The sequence below is a fragment of the Hirundo rustica genome, chromosome 21 (genome assembly GCF_015227805.2).
Source record: "Hirundo rustica isolate bHirRus1 chromosome 21, bHirRus1.pri.v3, whole genome shotgun sequence".
NCBI classification, from domain to species: Eukaryota; Metazoa; Chordata; class Aves; order Passeriformes; family Hirundinidae; genus Hirundo; species Hirundo rustica.
The window spans coordinates 3,803,442-3,823,450 of NC_053470.1; the positions used below are offsets into that span (position 1 = coordinate 3,803,442).

The 20,009-nt window shown below is 58.8% G+C and overlaps 1 protein-coding gene across 4 annotated transcripts in view; it reads left to right on the forward strand.

Moving 5' to 3' along the window:
- The first annotated feature begins 2,314 nt into the window (after positions 1-2,314).
- Positions 2,315-20,009, forward strand: part of FRMPD3 (FERM and PDZ domain containing 3) — a 59,676-nt gene continuing 41,981 nt past the window's right edge. For 2 of the 4 annotated variants that reach the window (XM_040083896.2, XM_040083901.2), the window contains exon 1: positions 2,315-2,381. The gene's annotated coding sequence lies outside the window, so the exon portion shown is untranslated. The remainder of the gene's footprint in view (positions 2,382-20,009) is intronic. The other 2 variants (XM_040083894.2, XM_040083899.2) reach the window with 1 other exon arrangement.

Below are 20,009 nucleotides of genomic sequence, written 5' to 3' on the forward strand. Positions count from 1 at the left end.
AACTCTCGCAGATGATGCTGCTGCTCAGAGACGCTCGCCTCCTGCCTTTAAGCAGGCTCTATACCAGCATCCAGAGATAAAGAAAGAAAATCTGACAGGTGTGTGTAAGCAGCTGGGCACAAACAAAAAAATCCTCAAACTCAGCAAGGAACGGGATCTGTTTTGTGGGGGCTGTCTTCGTGTACGGGCGTGCAGAGAGAGGGGCATTTTATTTTGTGGAATAAATTCTGATTTATGAAATCTAGAAAAGCATTTGGGCTTTGCTGCATCTTCTCAATCTTCATTCTGGAAACATTCTTTTGAAGCTCATAGCTGTATCTGTAAAGGGCCAAAAGATGGACACAGGTTTAAAACAGATAGGTAAATGAGGCATGTAAACAGACGACCTTAAAAGGTGCACGCTGTATCAAACGGGGAAAACAGGAGAGGATATAGATTTGGGGTGAGACAAGTTTTAAAGTGTGACACGCTGAAAGCATAAGAACATATAATGAAGACTATGCCAGGTCGTTACAAGAAAGGCAGCCAGTGCTGTGCTGGATTCTTGTGCTTCTGTGGCCGGAAAAAGCTCTGACATTAGGGCACCACATAAAACCAAAATGAATCAATTTACATCAGGATCTGCCACGGACAATGCTGAAAAATTCACGTAATCTGCCCTTTCCTATAGCAGATAAATCTAAAGAACTCTACTAAACTGAAGTGTCAGAAAATGCTTTTGGAAAATACCGATGAGACGGAGAGCGAGAGCTTGTCAGGGCCTGGCAGGATTTCCCTGCAGGCTTTGGAGAAAGGAGCAGCGTGGAGTTACTGAGCTACCAATGGGGCTGGGTGCCCTGCTCCTGGGATGAGCACTGAGATCAGGGAGACAGAAGGCAGCAATTGTGACTGCAACTTCTGTCAAAGCTTAGAGCCAGGAAACTGCATCCGAGTCCAACTTCTGCACAGAGCAGATGAGTTGCTTGAAGCTCTGATAAAGAGTAGAATGGGAAGACGTGGAAAGTCATATGATGGAAGTCAGGCGTATTTTCAAAGGAGGAATTCGTGGCTTGCAAATCTATTATTCGTTCTCGAGTGTGTTAGCCAGCTAATAGTGCACTTGAATTCCCCAATTCCATGGTAACCTACCTCCCAGCCCGTGCCTCTCAATCTATTTGTAAGAAACGCACACAAGCCTCCTTTCATGCATCGATAATGTCGTTTCCTTAAGAGATTTTGTTGATTTTTTTTTTTTTTCCCCGCCAAGATTGGGAGGGTGGTTACCATGGAGTTACCTATGGACGGGCAGGCAGACATTCCCGTGCCTTTGGAAAAAGGGGATCAAGAGTAAGGTGACAATGTTTGCGCATCATATAATGTCTAAAGGTAACTAACGAAGCGCTGCAGAAGGGTTTCATGGCGTTCAGCGATGCGATGACAACACGGCAAAGCGGCATCCGAAGAGAAGTGCCACAGGCGGAGGGGCTCGCAGGGAGGGCCCGAAACTGGCGGCTGCCCGGGGAAGGAGCCCCTTCCGCGGCAGGGCAGGGCGGGGAGGGCACCCGGCCGCCGGGAAGGGGCACGGGATGTGCGGGGCTTTGCCGTGCCCGCCCGCCGGGCCGGCTCCAGCGGCGCGGGGCTGCAGCGGGGACACACGGAGGGAGACACTGGAGAAACGCCGGGGCGTGAGGAGATGGGCGAGGGGCTCCTGCGACCGCTGCCCTCCGCTACCCTCCGCTACCCACCGGTACCACCGCCGAGAGCGCCTGTCCGCAGCCCGGGGGCAGGGACGCGGAAGGGGGCGGCCGGGCTCCGCAAGCCCCCGGTGGCAGGGCCGCGGAGGAGGCGGCCGGGCTCCGCAGGGCCCCCGGGGCAGGGACGCGGAGGGGCCGGCCGGGCTCCGCAGCCCCCCGGGGCAGGGAAGCGGGAGGAGGCGGCCGGGCTCCGCCAGCCCCCGGGGCAGGGACGCGGAGGGGGGCGGCCGGGGCTCCGCAGACCCCCGGGGCAGGGGACAGCGGGAGGGGGGACGGCCGGGCTCCGACAGCCCCCGGGGTCAGGGGGGCTCCGGCCCGCCTCCGCCCGCCCGCGTTCCCGCCCCGCTCCGCCCCGCCGATGCCGCCGCCCGAACCTCGCCCCGCAGAGCCGCGCACCAGCGGGCACGGATCTTGCGGAGGGCCGGGTCTCGGGCCGGGCTCGGGCCGGGCAGGGCCGGCATGGCGGGGGCGAGCGCTGCGGGGCGGCGGCAGCAGCGGCGGAGGCGGCGGGCCCCGTCCGAGCGCTGAGCGCGGCCGGCCATGGGGGCGGCGGCGGCGGGGGGCTGCGGGAGCCCTGCCCTGCCCTGCCCGCCCGCCGCCAGCCTCGCCCGCGGGGCTTCCTGAGGGAGCGGCGGCGGCGGAGCGCAGGTGAGCCCTCGCCGGGTGCCCGCCGCGATGCCCGTCGGTGCCGCGCCGGGAGTTCGCCGGCTGCCCCGGGATGCTCCGGCGGCACCGAGGGGACCGGGAGAGCCGGGCAGCTGCCGCCTCCTTCCCCGGCGCCACCCGGAGTCCCAGCGCTCCGCTTCTCCCGCGGCGTGTCACAAGGGATGCCCGGCTCCCCGGGCGCTGGCGTGGAGGAGCGGGAGCGGAGCTCTGTCTGGTCCTCCGCTGCGAGCTCAGCCAGCTGGAGGTGTGCCTGTGGCCTGCTGCTGCTGCTGCTGCCGGGGTGGTGATGGGGTGCCCCGCTCCTGCCCCGTCTCCCCGTGGCTGCCCCTCGCACGGTGCATCCGCGGAGGGTACGCGCCGAGGCGCACGGGAGGAGGGATCTGGCTGGAGGGGCTGGCGTGGTGTGGGTCGGATCGGTGCAGCTGAGCAGAGCGCCTAAAGAGATGGCTTTCCCCATCGCGGGGCCCTGGGCAGGGAAGGCTGAGCAGAGGAAGGGGTTCGGGGCAGGGAGCTCCAGCGCTACCCCCTCGGGTCACCTTGGCGTGCTCCTGGGTGACAATGTTCTCGCTGTTAGGCTGGTGTCATGGCAGTTGCCATCATGAAGCGTGGCTGACTGAGCTGAAAGAACAGAGACAAATGCACTTGGCTTCTGGCTTGAGGCTTGTTTGGGTTTGGGTTTTTTGTTTTTTTTCCCCTCGCTTTCCTATTTTAGAGCCGTTTGGATGGGATGAGTTTTTCTCCTTGTCGGCAGCAAAACTGGTAGAGAGACGTTGCTTGCTTTTGAGGAAGTGCAGCTTGAAAACGTTCTCACCCTTCTCTTCTCTGCTGACAGCCAGTGGGCTGTGTGCCACCTTCAGCCTTCCAGTGCCTCAGTTTCCCCGTGTCCACAAGGGAGAGGTCGAGCAGAGAAAAGCTGGTTTGCACCAGGGACGTGTGTTCCTGTGTGTGAGAACCTCTGCTGGCGTGAGGCTGCCTCGAGGGCAGAGTGGTTCAGGGTGAGGCCCGAGGGAAGCTGAGCCTGTGGCCCATCTTTGGGGGAGGCAGGTGCTGAGTGCAGGGCAGGGCTGGCCCTGCCTCTCCTCGGGGCACAGACCCTGGCAGGGTGCTCCCCGGCTTTAGCAGCGCTCCATACCCGCCGGTGAGATGCTGGCATCCATGTTGTCCTGCAGTGAGGAGTTCACGCTGCACCTGAGCAGCAAACAGAACAGCATCCCATGTTTTCATTCATCACACGTTGGAGATTTTTTGGCTCCTGCATCTCCCGTGGTCGTCCCTGCCCAGGCAGTGCCCTGTCCCTGTGCCTTAGAGCACCAGCCTGTGGCTCTGGCTGCTAGCCGAGGACCCCCGTGGTGCTGAACTTTCTCTTGCATTTCTCCGCCCATGTCGCTGTCTCCTTGCGCTGTGGCTGTCACCTCGCAGCCACCGGGACAGTGGGGACCAGCCTTTGCCCCTGTGTGTCAACAGCTCGTGGCTGGAGCTGTGCTGTGACAGCGCAGGGCTGCGGGCTGGGCTCTGGGCGCTGTGTGCCCGCACTGAGTGCTTGGTGCTGAGAGCAGCTGAGCTCCCCGGGCTCTGCGATGCCGCTGCAGGAGCCCGTGGGGGGAATGGGCCCCCTGGGACACCCTGGCATGGCTTGGCAGCGTGGCTGCTCTCCTGCTTTGACGGTTCCGCCTGCCAGCTGCCCACTTGATTGGCATGGCAACAGCTGCTGTGCTGCGCCTCTGCTTTGGAAGGCACAGCTTCGGCGTCGCTGCAGCCCGTGAGGGGTCACGGGGTGCTGCTGGTTGGGTGCTCCACCATGGATGGCACTGAGCCAGCAGGATCCCACAGGCTGGAGCGTGTCTGCCCCTTCCCAGGGCTTCAGCACTGCTGGCACCAAGCGCTGGCCCTGCAGGAGCTGCTGTGGCTTGTCCTGGTGTGAATCCCTGGTGCCGTCCCCGGGGGCCAGCGCTGCTGCCAGCAGCTCCCTCGGCTGCCCAGGAAGCTCCATCAGCTCTAGGGAATTGGGATCAGTTGTCAAGGATGGAGCAGATGCAAACATAATTCCCCTTTTGCACATTGGGGATGGAACCAAGGTGGGCTCAGGCCTGGCACCTCTCTGTAAACCAAGGGGTGCTGCAGATAGGGCTGGGGAAGGGAAGAGGTGCTACAAACACGTATCAGGGTGGACAGGGACCTGCTGGCCTCAATCTTCCTAGGGCAGGAGGGCAGCTACATGCTTACAGTTAGCAGTGAGGTTGTAGTGAGCCTTGGAACACATTTCTGCATCAGACCAAGCCAGTCTGAGCTTTGAACAGGAACTGAAAAGCGTAAAGCCCTGTCTAGTGCTTTTCCTGTCAGGAAAAGTCCCTGAGTGGGAAGAGGTCAGGAGAGAAGATGCTGTTTGCATCAGCCACCTTCCTGTTCACCACCCGAGCTCCTGGGAGCTGACATGCGATGCTGGGGCTGAGCAGAGCTCTGGGACTTGCCCATGGATCTGCAGAGCTGGGATTTTACCTCCAATCCCAGCCCCAGGATAGCAGGAAGGTGCTTTTATTGTTTGCTTGGTGGCTGCACCCTGACACCGAAGGATGAAGCCTCAAGTCCTCAGCTTTGCCCTAGCACAGGTCCTTCCTCCCTCCCACTGAAGTCAGCAGCAAGCCTCTCTCCTGATTCATGCCCATGAGTTCTGTGTCCTTTGCCGGGACAGCTCCAGCACTCAGGCTCCATGGTTTTGTCATGAAAAATGTTTAGATAAAGGCCAAGGTGGGTGCTGCCTTGAGGAGTCTCTAGCCTGGCTGGAACATGGCTCAGATCATCGGAGGGTCTTCCATGCGTCACCCCATCATCACTGGGGCAGCAAAGCTGCTCCCATCTCTCCTCCATGGGGCAGAAACCAGCCCAAATCTCCCAGGGCTGAGGTGCTTTCTGATGCCACCTTCCTCTCCCAGGACATCCCTTGGTGTTGTCTCAGAGGCTGCAGTGGGAGGAGGGAGATGAGCTGATGTAATGGGGCCTTTTGCTCCCTTCCAGAGCAGGGCTTTTTTGGGTGTGCTCCTTTTTTGGGCTGCTCCAGCTTTGAAAGCCGGGGACAGAGACATGGATGCACATCAGCCAGGGAGAAGCACTTGGAAGAAGCACATGGAAGGAAAAATGGCACCATCAAGTCACACAGCTGATCTGAGCAGTGGCCTTGGGCACTGTGAGCTGGGAGATGCCTCTGGCTTGTTGAAGGACGCACCTTTTTCCACTCGATCCACCTAAAGCAGAGTCTTTCTTCTCCTCTGGCTCCTTCTGGGGGTGTGCTCAGCTCCCCGCTTCTTGGAGGGCTGGAAATCTCTGATCTGGCTGGATATTAATGCTTCTGGCTGGCTGTCCTCCACAGGGCAGAGAGGGATAGCTGCTTCACAGCTCCTGTGAGGCTGGGTGAGCTCTGCTCACCCTCTGCCCTCACCTGTTCTGGTGGGAATCGTGTTCCCTGAAAATGGAGAGCCAGGAGGGGGCTGGGGGTGGCCCTAACGTACCAGAGCAGAGACTTCTACAGCCAGGACAGGCATCATGGCCAGGAGCTGCCTTTCAGGGCCTGGCACTCAAGGAGCTCTCTCATGCCACTTGAAGTGATGATCAGAACACCACGGCTGGGTGTGGGGTGCTAGACGAGCCTCAAATCTGCTGCAGCCACAGCCGCACCGGGGGATCACCATGGCTTTAATTCCTGCTGGGCACTGCCAGCGCTCACAGGCATCCACAGATGGGCACTCACTCCCTAAGAGTGCACGGATCCTCCGCTGTGGAAAAATCACTGTGCTTCTGCCTTGCCATTCCTGCAGCCCTGAGCCCTCCAGCCCTGCCTGCCCAGCCTCGGCGGGCACACGGACGCTGGGAACACGTCGGAGCTCCCTCGTCGTTCTCCCTCTCGTTCAAATTAAGCAGGAGCTGGGCTCAACAGCCAGTCAATAGCAAGGCTTATCTCTTAAATAGCATTATTGATTGCCCAGGAAGCCTGGTTTTGTATCAATAGATACGTAGGCACGCGGGCGAGCCCTGTGCCAGCTCCCGGTGGGGAATGGCACAGAGGGGGGACGCGCAGGGATGGTTTGCTGCAGGTGGGAACACACGTGTGAGTCCACGTGAGGCAGATGCAGCTCTCACTGGAGAGCAAGGTGAGGCACCCCGGGGTCTTTGGTTCTGGGCCTTTCACATTTGAGCAGCAGTACTGCGCTGCCTTGACCACTCTTGGGCGTGTGTCCCTTTCCTCCTGACACGTGGCACTGTGATGCAGCACCTCTGCCAGCTTGCTTTGCCTCTGCCCTCGCAGGGATTCTGGTCTCTGCCTTTGGAGAGGATGAGCAGATGCCTGCCCACCAACTGTGTGCTCTCCTCAAAGGTCACCGACCCCGCAGGGATTCTTCAGGCTTGGGGCAGGTGTGCAGAATTCAGTCTGCTGTAGCAGCGCCCAGAGGGGCTGGGTGGAGAGGAGGGTGGCTGAGACAGGCTGGACCCCTCCTGCCAGGGAGGGCAGCGCCTTGTGTCCAGCTCAGGCTCAGGCCTCGTCCCTCTCTGTAAACCAAGGCTGTGGAAGGGAAGAGATGCTACAAACACGTATCAGGGTGGACAGGGACACGCTGGCCTCAATCTTCCTAGGGCAGGAGGGCAGCCATGCGCTGGCAGTTGACAGCAGTGAGGTCGTGTCCAGCTCTGGGCTGGCGGTGCAGGCTGTGAGGGGGCTGTGGTGGCACCTGGCTGAGCTCTGAGCAGGTGGAGCCGTGGCAGTGTGGCAGGGAGGACAGCTCGCTGCCATGCCTGCTCAGGAAAGGCAAAGCGCGCTGCTGCTCTCGAGCTGTCTCCCTCCAGGTGGAGGAGGATTCCCGTGGGCTGTGGGGCATCACTGGCTCCGTCCCCTCGTGGCTCAGGGTGTCTCTTGTCCCTGGGAGGTGGCAGCCAGGTCCTGGCTCGCTGCTCAAGGCCCTGCTTGCCAAGGCGCCTGCGCTGCACATGGCTCCATTGCGTGGGACACAGGAGAGGGCTGGGAGCTGGAGCTGAGCGTGACCAGAGCTGTGTCCGTCCTTTTGTGCAGCACCAGTGCGCTGGGAGCCCTGGCTGCTCTGTCCTCCAGGGTCATGGAGCACAGCCAAGGTGCAGCGATGCTCGTGAGAAGAATTGCAAAACTTCCCGCCGGCTTTGCCGTAGCAAAATTCGGGCTGTGGCGGTTTTGCTTCGGTGCTGCAGAGCCCTGTTGCCCAGCTCTGCTCGGGGCTGGGAGCCCTGTGGCTGCCGCAGCAGCCAGCCTTGCTCCCCTCCACATGTGCCAGCTCACCCTGTGACAGAGCACGGCCCCGTGTCCCATGCCTGACACCCAGCCTTGCTTTGGACCCGGCTGCCTGATGCTCTGCTCTCTCCTGGGATCAGCTAAGGCTGAGGAAAGTGTCAGCAGCGTTGTCACAGGCAGCTGAAACAGCGCAGATGATCTGTAGGGTCGGCTCGCCCGAGCCTGGTTTGTGGGACGTCTGTGCGTGTCACTGGCTGAGCAGTGGGCACGGGGAGTTCTGGGCTGTCGTGCCTGTGTCTCCATGCACAGAAATGTGTGTGGATATGTAGCACTGTAAGATCTTGCTCCTGTTTGGGCCCTCTCAGCGTTTTTCTAGACAATGCCTGCCCGCAGCCAGCGCCGGCTGCTCGATCTTCGCCAGCCAATCTACGCGGGGATCTCGGGAAAGAACAGTTGGGGTTTTATGAAGCTGGCATAATTTACAGCTAAAATAGCACACCAGATATATGTCCAATCCAATCTCCTTTGTAATCTTGTTTTCATTTAAGCCTCCAGGGTGGTGATGGGGGGGAGTGAGGAAAGCAAACTGCGAAGGGGTTTATGACCCGTGCCAGGGAGATTTGCACGATGCTCTGCACCAAATGACCTGGATTTGCAGAGGTTAAAGCTGGCCCTGGTGGCCCCTGGCTTGGAGGGGCGTCTCCTGCCTGTGCTGGGGGCCCTGAATGCAAATTCCTCTTGCAGGGTGTGTTCAGGACCGTGCACACCCGGTGCCTGCTCCCGTGACCAGGCAGGAAGAGCGATGCGATGCATCCATGTCACCCCGGGCAGCTCCACGGGAAAAGGGAATGGAATGATCTCGCAGGCGCTGCCTTTGCGGGCCGCGTTTCTCTTTAGTTTTCAAGCCACATATTGTCCCAGATCTCCTGCCAATAGCAGGGAGCAAACTGATAATGCAGCTGCTATTAATAAAGCGGCGTTGTTACATATTCATATCAATCAGACTCCTAATTCCACGACATTTTTTTCCCCAAGAAGAAAAGGCAGCGCTTCTCTGGGGCGATGGAGGAAGCTGTCAGGTGGGATGGTGTTGGAGATGCCTTTCACCAGCACTGGCAGAACCTGCTCCCATCTCGTTTTTGCTCCTTGGGGATTCCTGTGCTGAGCTGGCCCTGGAGTCCTCATCCTCATCCTCATCCTCCCCTTCAGCTTTCCTTCTCCCTGGGAGTGCTGAGCTCAAGGGTGGGATCCCCGAGGCAGCCCCAGGATCCCCGGAGCGCTGTCACTGTGGGGAAACACGAGCAGTGCGAGACGGAGCAGCGCTGAATTCCAGCGGCGGGTTCGGCAGGAGCGGGTCCGTGCTCTTCTCCTTTTTTATATATATATAGAAATCTTCGCATATTATGCAAATTTCGAAGCAAAAGTATGGAAATCTGGGTGTAAATCTGGGATGGATGGATGGATGCTTGTACAGCCATTAGAGAGGAAAGCATACCACAGAATCCTGGCCGATGGATAAATGGATGAATGGATGAATATACTTACGCTGCCATTCCTGCAGCAAAATATGGTTTTTGTCATTGCTATAGTATAAAAAAAGTACTGTCTCCAAAACTGTAGCAGCACTTTATGTTACACTGTAAATTGGAAGAGATACCTGATTATTCAGAGTATTGTGGAGATCTCAGTGACTTCACCAATAAGCCCACACCAATACTTTGCCCATAAAGCAAAACCCTCTTTCTCACTTCTTTAGGATTGAATTCAGTGCCCAGACTTGGCCGAATAAATCTTGCGAGGCTGAGCACGTTCTTCCACGAATGTTTTTCTGGAAACTCTCCTTCACCCTCGGGCTGGGAACATTTTGAAGCCTTAGCTTGGAGCCTTTGGATCTCCAAGTCCTAAACCAAGCCTGGCAGCCCTCGAGCCTTTCCGGGCTCTCTCATCCCTGGCACGTGTCAGAGCTGCTCCCTCCTGCTCCTGGCACATGCCAGGGAACGGAGCGTGGTTGTTCCACCAGGTTCCTTGGTGGCAGCCCTGGGAAGTGGCAGGGCTGGCGCCGAGCCCTCCTGGCAGCAAACAGTTTCCAAGCAACTCGGAGGCTGCCGGTCTGAAAAGACTCCTGATAGAGATCTGTGATATTAATTGGAGTTATGGAAAGGAGCAGAGCTGGAGGAGATGTGGGAAGGGCAGCTGGAGTGGCGTCGCCGACATCCTCCTGCCATCGGTCGTGCCACAAGCGCTGGCCTGGCACGGCCACAGCTCACAGCTCTGCTTCCCCTGCTGCTGCCACGGGCTCTGCTGTGCTGCCAGCTCTTCAGCTGGGCGCTGGGGTGTGGGAAGAGAGGTAGAGATGGTGCTGAAGGCAATCTTGCCCCCCATACACTGCAGCTGTGTTAATTATCAAAGAGTGGGAACAGCCCAGCCCTCGCAGCTGTGGGTGATAAAAGAGTGAATTAGCGGGGAGAGGAGTCAGTTGGAGTTTGCCGGAGCTGTTGTGAGGAGGAAGGGACGGGAGGTCGTGCAAGGGACAGAAAGGGTCAGACATGGTACAAGCGACAGACAGGGTAAGGTGGCTGTGCCAGGGACAGGAAGGAGCAAGCTGGAAATGCAGAAGGAAGGAGGAAGAAGCAAAGGAAGAGCCAGAGCTGTGTGGAGCAACTCATGGGGCTGCAACATAGAAAAGGTATGAAAGGCTTTTAGATAACATGGGACTGGTGCTTGAGGCCCCCTGAAGTTTTTAAAGGAGCACTCTTGAGTGCTGTGGCCATCTCGACAATGACAGCACTGGGGCAGATGGAGAGGAGGCAAAGGTGTTGTCCCTGCCCCAGAGAGCTTGTGTCTCAGGCAGGCGTTTCACCCTGGAAATGGAGAAAGGGTGACTTGGCAGCTCGTCTGTGTTGTGGTTTGGGCTGAGCTCTTCTTACCAGAGCCCCCAGGGTGGCCACCTAGGGCAGGGCAGCAGCCCTGGGAACCACGTAACTCCTGGGCAAGGGATGGATGCCATGTATGAGGTACTCCTGGTGTGTGCCAGAGCTGCACAGGGCTGCCTGCAAGCGGGCTGAGCCGGGAAGGTGCCCAAAGAGAGGGGCTGTGACAAGAGGAGGGATGATGAGGTCGCTCTGCAGGACTGGGGGCTGCCTTGCGGCACGGGATCCCATGTGCTGGGACAGCCAGGCCGTCAGGGGCAGGTGGGCTGGCTGTGTGCTGCAGTACAGCATCCCCTCTGGGGCTCCAGCAGCACCAACATGGCAAAACCTGGGTCCCCAGCTGCCCTGGAATAGTGGGTGAGGTGCTGGGTGTCACCTCCCGCTGGTGGGTGACAGTGGCAGGAGCTGCCCACGGAGACACTGGTGCTGGGGACTGGCTCCTGCCACAGGAGGGGCTGCTGGGACCAGCACAGCAGCGCCTGTGCCGTCATAAATCTGCCTGGCAGCGGTGCAAAAAGCATTCCCGCTGATTTATGGCTCCCGAGCTCCATGAGGACAGGAAACAGCATCTCATGGCTGGCTCTGCTGGCATTTCCTGCGTCATGAGCTGTCCTTCCTCCCCGTGCCACGTCAGTGAGACACGGAGCGTGGCTCCTGCCGGGCAGGTGAGGTGCTTAGGGCAGGGGGAAATGTGCTGGCAGCTCAAACCCATGGGAGGGTCTGGTGGCTCCAGCAGCGTGGTGAGAAGCAGCTGTTCCCACATGGTTGTGGCAGAGCAGTTCCGTGTCAGCTGTCACTTTTAGTCCCACCTTGCACTGAGGGAAAGGTGCTGGCCAGCCATGGAATGGTGCCACCCCTGCTGATGGCCCTTGTGTTGTGTGTGCTCCCCTCCATCCCTGCAAGTCAGGGCTCAATCCTTCCAAAGCTGAACTGGCTGTCGGGGCGCTCGGGTGCCACCAAGGATGGCACCGCCGCAGCAGCTGTGCAGTCCCCTCGAGGCTGCAGGACTGACCCGTGGAGGCTGGGAGCAGCAGAGCCAGGGCTGTGCAGGGGGGGTGGCCCGCTGGGCCCTGTGCAGGGAGGTGGCCCGCTGGGCCCTGTGCAGGGGGGTGGCCCGCTGGGCGCTGTGCAGGGGGGTGGCACACCGTGGTAGCATCACACAAACAGATAACACGGAGACAAGAAGTCTGCAGTGCAGAGTTGCTCCTCAAGCTCAGTAGGGACGAGCAGCCTGTTTGTTTCTTACATTTTTTAGACATTTGTGGGTCTGGTTGTGGGTTGGCTTCTTGGGTTACTACCTTTCACCCCACTGGCCAGAACAGCTGTCAATTAAGTTATTTTCAGGCTAGAAATATGTAGGCAAAGGACAGGGAACGAAAGCAAAAGGTTTGTTTATGTTCCCATGTGTGAGAAAAGCGAAATGCTGCTCTTGTGCAGAAACGAAAGAAACTGACTCTATCTTATGAACAAGTAGAAGGCTTTAAAAAAACCCTCAATAAAACCAGGGTAACAGCACACTGAGCCCTGTGTGGGCTGGCACACTGCGCCCTGCTCCTCTCCAGCTGGCAGTGCCAGGCCTGGGGAACGCCCCTGTCCCCATCCCAGGAGGATGTGCTGTCCCAGGACAGTCCCTGCCTGTCGAATTGAGACTCACAGGTTCCCCTTGTGCCCTACTCTAAGCAGCCTTGTGGCTGCTGCTGTCCCCACCCGTTCTGAGTGTTCTGCAGAGGTGTTTCTCCCCCAGCGCCATTCTCTTGTTGCCTCTCTCCACACAAAGCCACCAGATTGCAGCAAGCGTGGGGCCCTGGGGAGCACTGGGGCACCCTGCTCTGTTCCTGGCAGCACCTCAGCCTCTTCTCTGCACTCTGGGTCTCCTTGGCCGGGTGCCTTCTGCTTCTGTGACTCGGTTTCCTTGTTCTTGCGAGGGGGGTGAGAACCTCTGATGTTTCTGAAGTGTTCTGGGAGGAAAGGGAGATGCCACGCACCATCTCTGTCCCTGTTGTGATGGTCACCAGGCTGTGGTGGCCTTCCTAAAGCCCCGTTGCCCAGGGAGGTCCCTCCCCACCTCTCGGCACTTTAAATAGATGCGATGCAGCTCTTGGCTAAACAAATTTTCTCCGCGGCTCTTTTCTTTCCTACTCAGAATTCAGGGAACATCGTTTTTGGTAACCAAGGTATTTGCATAATCAGTATTTTGTGGTAATTGCTCCCTTTCAGAAGAGGTGCTTATCATCCCATCGGGTTTTGAGGAGCTTTGTGCTGTCCTCGAGGCCAGGCAGGGAGATGTTTTCCAAAGGGGAATGGCTGAGCTGCTGCCCTGTGCTTTTGGGGGGATGCCTCCCCCGGGGTGAGCAGGATCACAAGAGCCTTTTGCCCCTGGGCTTCTGCGCCACCAGCGATCCTCTGCAAGTCCCTTCCTCCCGCCGTGCCTCGCTTTCCCCTTAGCCCTGAGTCCTCCGAGAGGGAGGAGATGCCTCAGTGCGGTGGGACACAGGGGCTCCATCTCCGCAGGAGCTGCTCCTTCCCTCCCTGACGCCGCGGCGTGGGAAAAGCATCCTTTGGCCGTGGCTTTGCGGGGCTTTAGCGGCTCCCAGCCCGGTGGGAGATGCCGCTCCGGGGGAGACCCTGTGCCCCGTGTCACTGTCGCTGCAGCTCTGGGGGGCGAGTGGCAGCCAGTGCCCGGCGAGCCACCCTCGCCCGCCCTGGCAGCGTTTCCAAGGAGCCCTGGGGATGTCTCGGGTGGCAGCGGCCGGAACGGGGACCCCGGCACCCCGACCTCGGCGCTGGGCAGGCTGTGAGCTCCATCCCAGCCGGCCCAGGCTGCCCTGGAACGAAACACGGCGAAGGCCGGTGTTTCCCAGGCTGCTGCCGGCTGGGATGTGGCAGCGAGCGAGGGAAATGCCCAGCCCTGGAGGATGGCAGGCAGCCAGCTCTCTGCAGCCTCGCAAGCTGCCGTTCCTCCTCTTGTGGTTCCCCTACGCTCCTGCAAAGCCCAGGTGTGCTGCCCGCGGGTTTGGGACAGGCACGGAACCAGCCCGGCCCGCGGTGCAAAGGTTAAACCATCCCTGCGCTCCCCCCTGCAAGAGGGAAAACAGCGTGTGCTGTTCTGCGCCCGGGCGGCGTTGGTGCTGCCTGACCTGACTGCTAAGCAGGGGCTGAGGCTCCTTGATGTCGGCGCTCAGCGAGCCATCCCTGCCTCCTTCCCTGCGTCTGTCCCTGGCCCCCTGCACCGGGATTCTTCCCGGGGTGCTCCTGCCCTTCCAACCCAGCTCCTCTCTTGCCTTGTTTCTGTGCTGCCGTCATCCAGACTGCACAGGCTGCTCCTGCCCCGGCTCCGACCGTTTCCACAGCTGTGTTAAGTCTCTGTTTATCTCTATAAAATTCCATGTCATTCATCGTCCTGAAAGCCCGGCAGGTGATTCTGTAATTGCCATCCCTCCTCTGGTGCTGGCCTCTCCTCTCTCGCTGCTAGCTGGATATCCCCTTCAAGTTTAATCCCCCGGGAATTTGCACTGTCTTTGCAATCCCCAAAGGGAACAGTGCTGCTAAATCCAGTCCCAGCGCTGGCCTCTGGGAAGCCCTTAATTCCCTTTTCCATTAGCAGAATTAACAACCCAATTAACAACCCCTTGTGAGGGCTCTGCTGGTCCTCCTCCCCATAGAAGCGGTGTGGGGCCGTGTGTTTGGGTATGATGGAGTCCATGCCCTCTTCCCAAGCTCTCCAGCCTGGGATGCTGGGACGTGCCAGCACTGTTTGCCCCACACCCTGCAGCCCCCCTTCGATTCCTTCCAGGGGTAGGGAAGGTTTCCAACTGCTTTGCACCCACCACTTTGCCTCAGAGGCTCCCCAGAGCCCCCCAAACCCGTGGAGGTTTCTCATTGCAGCCCCCCCAGCCCATCCCATGAGCAGGGTGGGTGCTGGGAAGGGGAGAGGCTGCACTGGAGCATCTCCTGGGCTTGGGGTCTCGGTGTCAGGGAGGATTTGCAAGGGTCCTTGCCCCTGGTGAGGCACAGGATACTGTCAGGCGCTTCAGCGTTTTTGTGCTTTGCTTTTTTTTTCCCCCTTTAATGGGAATTGTATTCAGTGCAGGGAGCAGCTGGTGATTCTTCTGGCTGCTGCCGCATCACCTTTGAGCAACTCTCCCGAGGTTTCTCTTTGCACTGGCTGTGCAGAGACCTTGAGCAGAGGAGCCCTGGCTCTGTTCCTGCCGGAACCCTCCTGATGAGAGGGACACTTCTGAGAAGGCAGGAGATACCTGGGATGGGGACACAGGGGAGAGACCCTGGGGGTTGGTTCACACGGGGGTCTGCATAATCACAGCCAGCAAAGGACAGCGTGGGTCCCACTGATGTGTAACGGCAGTAAAAGGCTGATTTTTCATTTTTATTTTTGCTTTAAAAAGGTTCTTTCCTCAGTCAGAATCCTCAAGTTCCAGAGGGGAACCAGGCCTGAGGTGAGGAAGAGAGCAGAGGGAGTGGGGGCATCTCCAGAGCTGTGGGTTCCTCCTGGAAGGAAGAAAGGCTGTGGGAGAGAAGCTGGATGCTCCAGTCTCAGCTCCCATCCCTTGGCTCTGTAAGAGGGAGATGCTGGGGTTTGCTTTGTTCCAGCTCTTCACAGGAGATCTTTTTAAGGGAACATTTTCCTCGGCTGCACGTTGGGGCAGGATAAGATCCGAGTTAGATCCTCTCTGCTGATGCTAACGACTAGCCTGTGTTTACCTGCCCCTGGCAGTATTCCTGCAAATGAGGTGTCAGCAGGGATGCTGGCTGTGCGTGTGTGGGTTTTACAGCACCAATAAAGCAGGGCTGAGGCGTGTGGTCAGGAGGAATGGTGCTGGCACCCAGCCAGCGGCACGTGGGGAAGTTTGAGCTGACAGCCTCTCATCACTTGCTCATTCACCTGGAGCCTGTCCAGTGCAGGGACCTCGTGGAAGTGCCTTGAGCACCAGCAGCGCTAAGCACAGCTCCTGCAGGCCCCTCTGCTGTTGAGGTGGTGCTTTTTTGTTGCCTGAGCTCCAGCTGCTTGCCCAGGAATCACCTGCTTGTCACGTACAACACCGGTGGGTCTCGGTCCCTGTGTGATCTGGCTGCAGAGCCCTGCTCCTGTCTGTCCGTGGAGGAGTCTCTGACCTCCCTATCCTGTAAATGATGCCCCCAGGCACAGCTCTGAGGAGAGTGGGAAGCACATCTCCATCACCAGCACCGTGTCTCTGCCTCAGTGGACCCAGGCACCATTAGGAAACTGCCCCCAAACCCTGAGCTTCGTGTTGCCTGTAGCCTCCAACATATCCTGACCGCTCTGCGGCAGCAGCAGGACTGATGGGGCTGTAAAAAGGTGACCATCTTGGGAGCATCTCATCAGTCCTGCAGGTTTGTGGTACCACCTGTCATGGCCGAAATGCTGCTGGGTAATCCATCCCCAGTGCGTGCACAGGCTGGCACGGAGCCATGGCTCCGGGGGATCCGCTCCTCCCTCCTCTGCCACTCAGGATTTGCAGATGCTCCTGGTCAGAGGGCTTTGCCTCTCCTCCCTTTTAATTGCCACGAGAATAATTGGTTTGGTGGTTGAGCAGGGGGAGTCTGTGGGCTCTCCGCAGCACCCGTGCAGCTCCCTGCCGGCAAGCTGAGTGCTGAGAGGCTGCCAGAGCATCCCAGGGTGGGAGCTGAAATCCTTCCTGCTCCTTGCCCCGTGAGCCTCCAGCTCTCCCAGATGGATGGATGTCCATCCTGCCTACCCATGACAACGAGCTGCTGGCAGCCAGCAGGAATGAAGGACCCACTGGCTCATCTGCTGAGAGTGTTTGATTGATGTTGTTATCGTTTTGATTACCTTTTTGATAGGCTAACGGAAGGATTTTAATCAGAACAGTGAAGTAGGAAATGGGGGAAGCTGTGTCTGGAACTTGACGAGGAGGCAGCAAGGGCTGGTGGCTCCTCCACTCTTGGGAGGTGATTTTGGAGCTGTTGGGCAAACTAAGCATCAGGTAGAGTCCTTCCTGGCCTGATCTTACAGGAAGTGCAGCTGCCTCTGGTGTTATTTACAATGCAGCTGGTGGCCAAGAGCTTAACCCCGGCCTCAGAGCTGCCCAGAGCCAGGCGCTGCCTCGGAGCATCGATCTGAGCGGGCAGAGGAAGGGACAGCGAGCTCTGAGGCCAAGTTCAGCTCCCTCTGCCGCTCCTTGGGACTCGGGACAAAGTCATCTAATGAGCTGCCACCAGAGGCTGCGAATTGTCACTCTCCAGGTGACTCTTGGTGCAGGTGAGGAGCGATGTCAGTCCCCGCTCTGTGATGCTCTCTGGGTGTGAATGTGCTGCTGTGAGCAGGCAGGGTGGATGAGAGAGCCGCTGCTGCTCTGCTGACTGAGCCCCCTCTCCTGAGGCTCTCTGCCAGTGCCCTGCAGAGGGTTCAGCCTGCCCCAAAATCGCTTTGCCTCAGTGTCTCCTGGCAAAGGCAGAGTCGTGGTGCTGTGGGCAGATCTGTGCTTCACCCTCCAGCAGCTCCAGGGCTGGTAGCACGTGGGGAGCAGGGCTGTGTCCCAGGGGACAGGAGGAGATGTCCTAGCCCCCACCAAGCTCTCCATGCCACCACCAGGTAGCTCCTGGTGGGCTGGGGCTGTAACACGGTGCCTCCATCTCCATCCTTCCCCCCGTGCCCGCCCCAGCTCCTGAGGGCAGCCAGGTGATGGTTCCAGCCTGTCAGGGTCTGCAAAGCCCGTGGCAGCGGTCCACGAGTGTCCTGCTGCAGGAGAAGATATGCAGTAAGGCCAGGTGCCAAAAGCAGTGGCCGGCAGCCCTTGGCCAGAGAGGCGATGCATTGGAGGCAGCGCTCCCACGCAGCTCGTGGCGCTGCAGGGGTGCCACAGCCACCGTTGCAGGCTGGGTTGCAGGGTGTTGTGCAGGAATGTGCTGCAGCTAATGCCGTGTGGCAGTTTGACACGTCCTGCCGGGACAGCCAGGGCTGACGTGTCGTCTTCAGAGCCGTCACGGCGTCGGCCGTGAGCAGGGGGAACGCTTCCCCCCGGTGTGTGAGGAGGGAGAAGGGCTCTGGGTTTATTTGAGTGTCCTCAGATGGTCAGGCCCACGTCACTTGGCACTGGGATGTGTCCTTCAGGGGGATGGAGCCAGCTGGGGCGAGGGCAGAGAGGAGAGGAGGGGAGGTCTGACATCCCCCTAAGCCAAGGAGGAGATGCTGAGCACCTCCCTTAGAAAATTCTGGCGTGAGCAGAGCGTTGCCTGCCAGCCCCAGCGAGGGGTTTCACACCCACCCAGGCAAGCTGGGGGAGCCAAGGGCATGGCACAGGCTCTTTGGGACTGGGGTAGCCACTGACCCCTGGGGGATGCTCACGTGGGGCCCAGAGAAGGCTCTTGAGGCAGCTCCTGGCCAGCCCCACAGTTAAACCTGGAGATGGATGTGGCATTTCACAAGTAAAATGCAGGAGCAGAGGGACACAGTGCTGCCTTTCCCAGCCTGCTGAACTTCACCCAGGATGTGAACAGTGCCCTGTGTGGACCACTGTGCCCTGGCAGGAATTCTGGGGCACGAGGTGGCCCCACAGACCAGCCCCGGGGGATGCCTGTGATCCTGCACCTCTGCTCTGCCTGCTGCTTTTGGTGCTCCTCAAGAACGCTGAGGCTCACGGCGCTGAAACCCTCTGTCTCTCAGAGAGAAACAAATGTGGCACAGGGGAGCAGAATTACCGGTGTGTCTGGGGAGCAGGGAGCTGGAACCAGACAGGCTCTGGCAGCTGCTTCCAGGAGCTCTGTGAGACACCCGGCAGCGTGTCAGCCACGCAGAGCTGGCCCTGCACAGCATCAGCCCCCGTTTTGCCTGGCTGCTTTTGGCATGATCAGCCCATCCAGGTACCAGGAGCTGCCGGGCTTTACCTGTCCTGGCTGTGAAATGCATTTGGGGTGAGTGCTGGGGTGGAGAGCCTGTCTCCCATGGGCTGCTTCCTCGTGGGGTGAGCAATGGGGATGTTCCAGTCCTGGCAGAGGGACTGGGAAGCAGCATGTGTTTCCAGGCTGAGTCATGCTGAGGATTGTGTCTTGTTCCTTGCTACGAGTCCAGTTGCAATATTCACTTGGCAGAATGAGCTCATCCCTCCCTCTCTTCCCCAGCTGTGTGTCTGTCCATCTGTCCCTCACACCTCCTTCACGTAGCAGCAGAGTAGCACTTGTAGGGAGGGGGGGAAAAAAAAAGATTAAAATCTCTGCCTGGAAGCTCTGCAGGGCTGTAAGGTCAGGACAGCAAACACTGGCACTTGCCATGCGGAGCACGGAGGCAGTGAGCTGGGCAAGCAGGTACTCACTCAGCTGCAGCTGCCAGGGCTGGCTTTGCACTGGGGTGGGGACTTGCGTCCATGGGAGGGGGGAAATGATGCCACAAGGGCCAGAAAGGGGTGGCAGGTAAGCAGGAGATCGAGACACAGCTCCTGAGTGGGAACTTGCTGTCCTCAGTGCCAGGCAGGCAGTGGGAGCTGTGGAGAGGGACAGGGCACCTGCACGGCTCTGTCCCCCCTCGCTGGGGGGACACATCCCTCGCTGTCTCTGCTCAGCTGCTCTGTGTCTAGGTTATTTTAGCTTTGATTCGGCTCTGAAATTGCCTTGGCTGAAACTCTGTCTCTATTGTTTTCAGTCTTGCAGAAGCATCATTGAATGTGTCAAAAAGATAAATTGGAGAAAAAGAGAGGAAGGAAAAAAAAAAAAAAAGAGGAGTGCAGTGCAGTTGGTGAGGAGAGCCATGCTGGCTGTGGTTTCCCAGAGCAGCTGGCTGCTCCATGCCCACGATCCCTTTCCAGGAGCAGCTCCTTGCAGCCTTTTCCCCTTCTCCGCAGGGCTGAGACACCCTTCCAGACATCCTCCTTTACCTTCTGCCAGAGGGCTTTTCCCCCTTGGCAAGGCTCATTTAGGCTTAGCATCTGTCCTGCCTGGGCTTTGTCTGCGAGCATCGAGCATCGTGAGACCTGCTCTCAGCCCCTGCCCTGCCTGGGGCTGGGACACCGAGTGCAGCCTGGTGGATCAGGAGATGAGCAGAAAAGAAGCAGGATGGGCAGCAGAGGGGTCCTGGCTGTGGCCAGGGGCAGACCCGTGTGTGCCCCCAGGGGTTTCACTCGCTGGTGGCCTTGTGCACACCTCGGGGTCCAGCCCCAAAACACCCGGTGCAGGGTCTGTGGAGCCGGGGAAGGTCTGTGCAGCACTGACCAGCCTGATGGGTCAGTTTGGGCTCCAGCCCAGGCTCTCTCAGGAGTTCAGGGCAACCTCTGTCCCAAAGGTTTAAAGAGGGCTCAGGCTTCTGCATCCCTGGAAGGGTGAAGGCTGAGAGATGAGGTTTGTTTGGGGTTATCACTTGATTCTGGAGAGCACGGAGCCAGCAGCGGGGCTGTGCCATTGAGCAGCACGGGGTGGGTTGCTGTGTAACACCTTCATAATTGC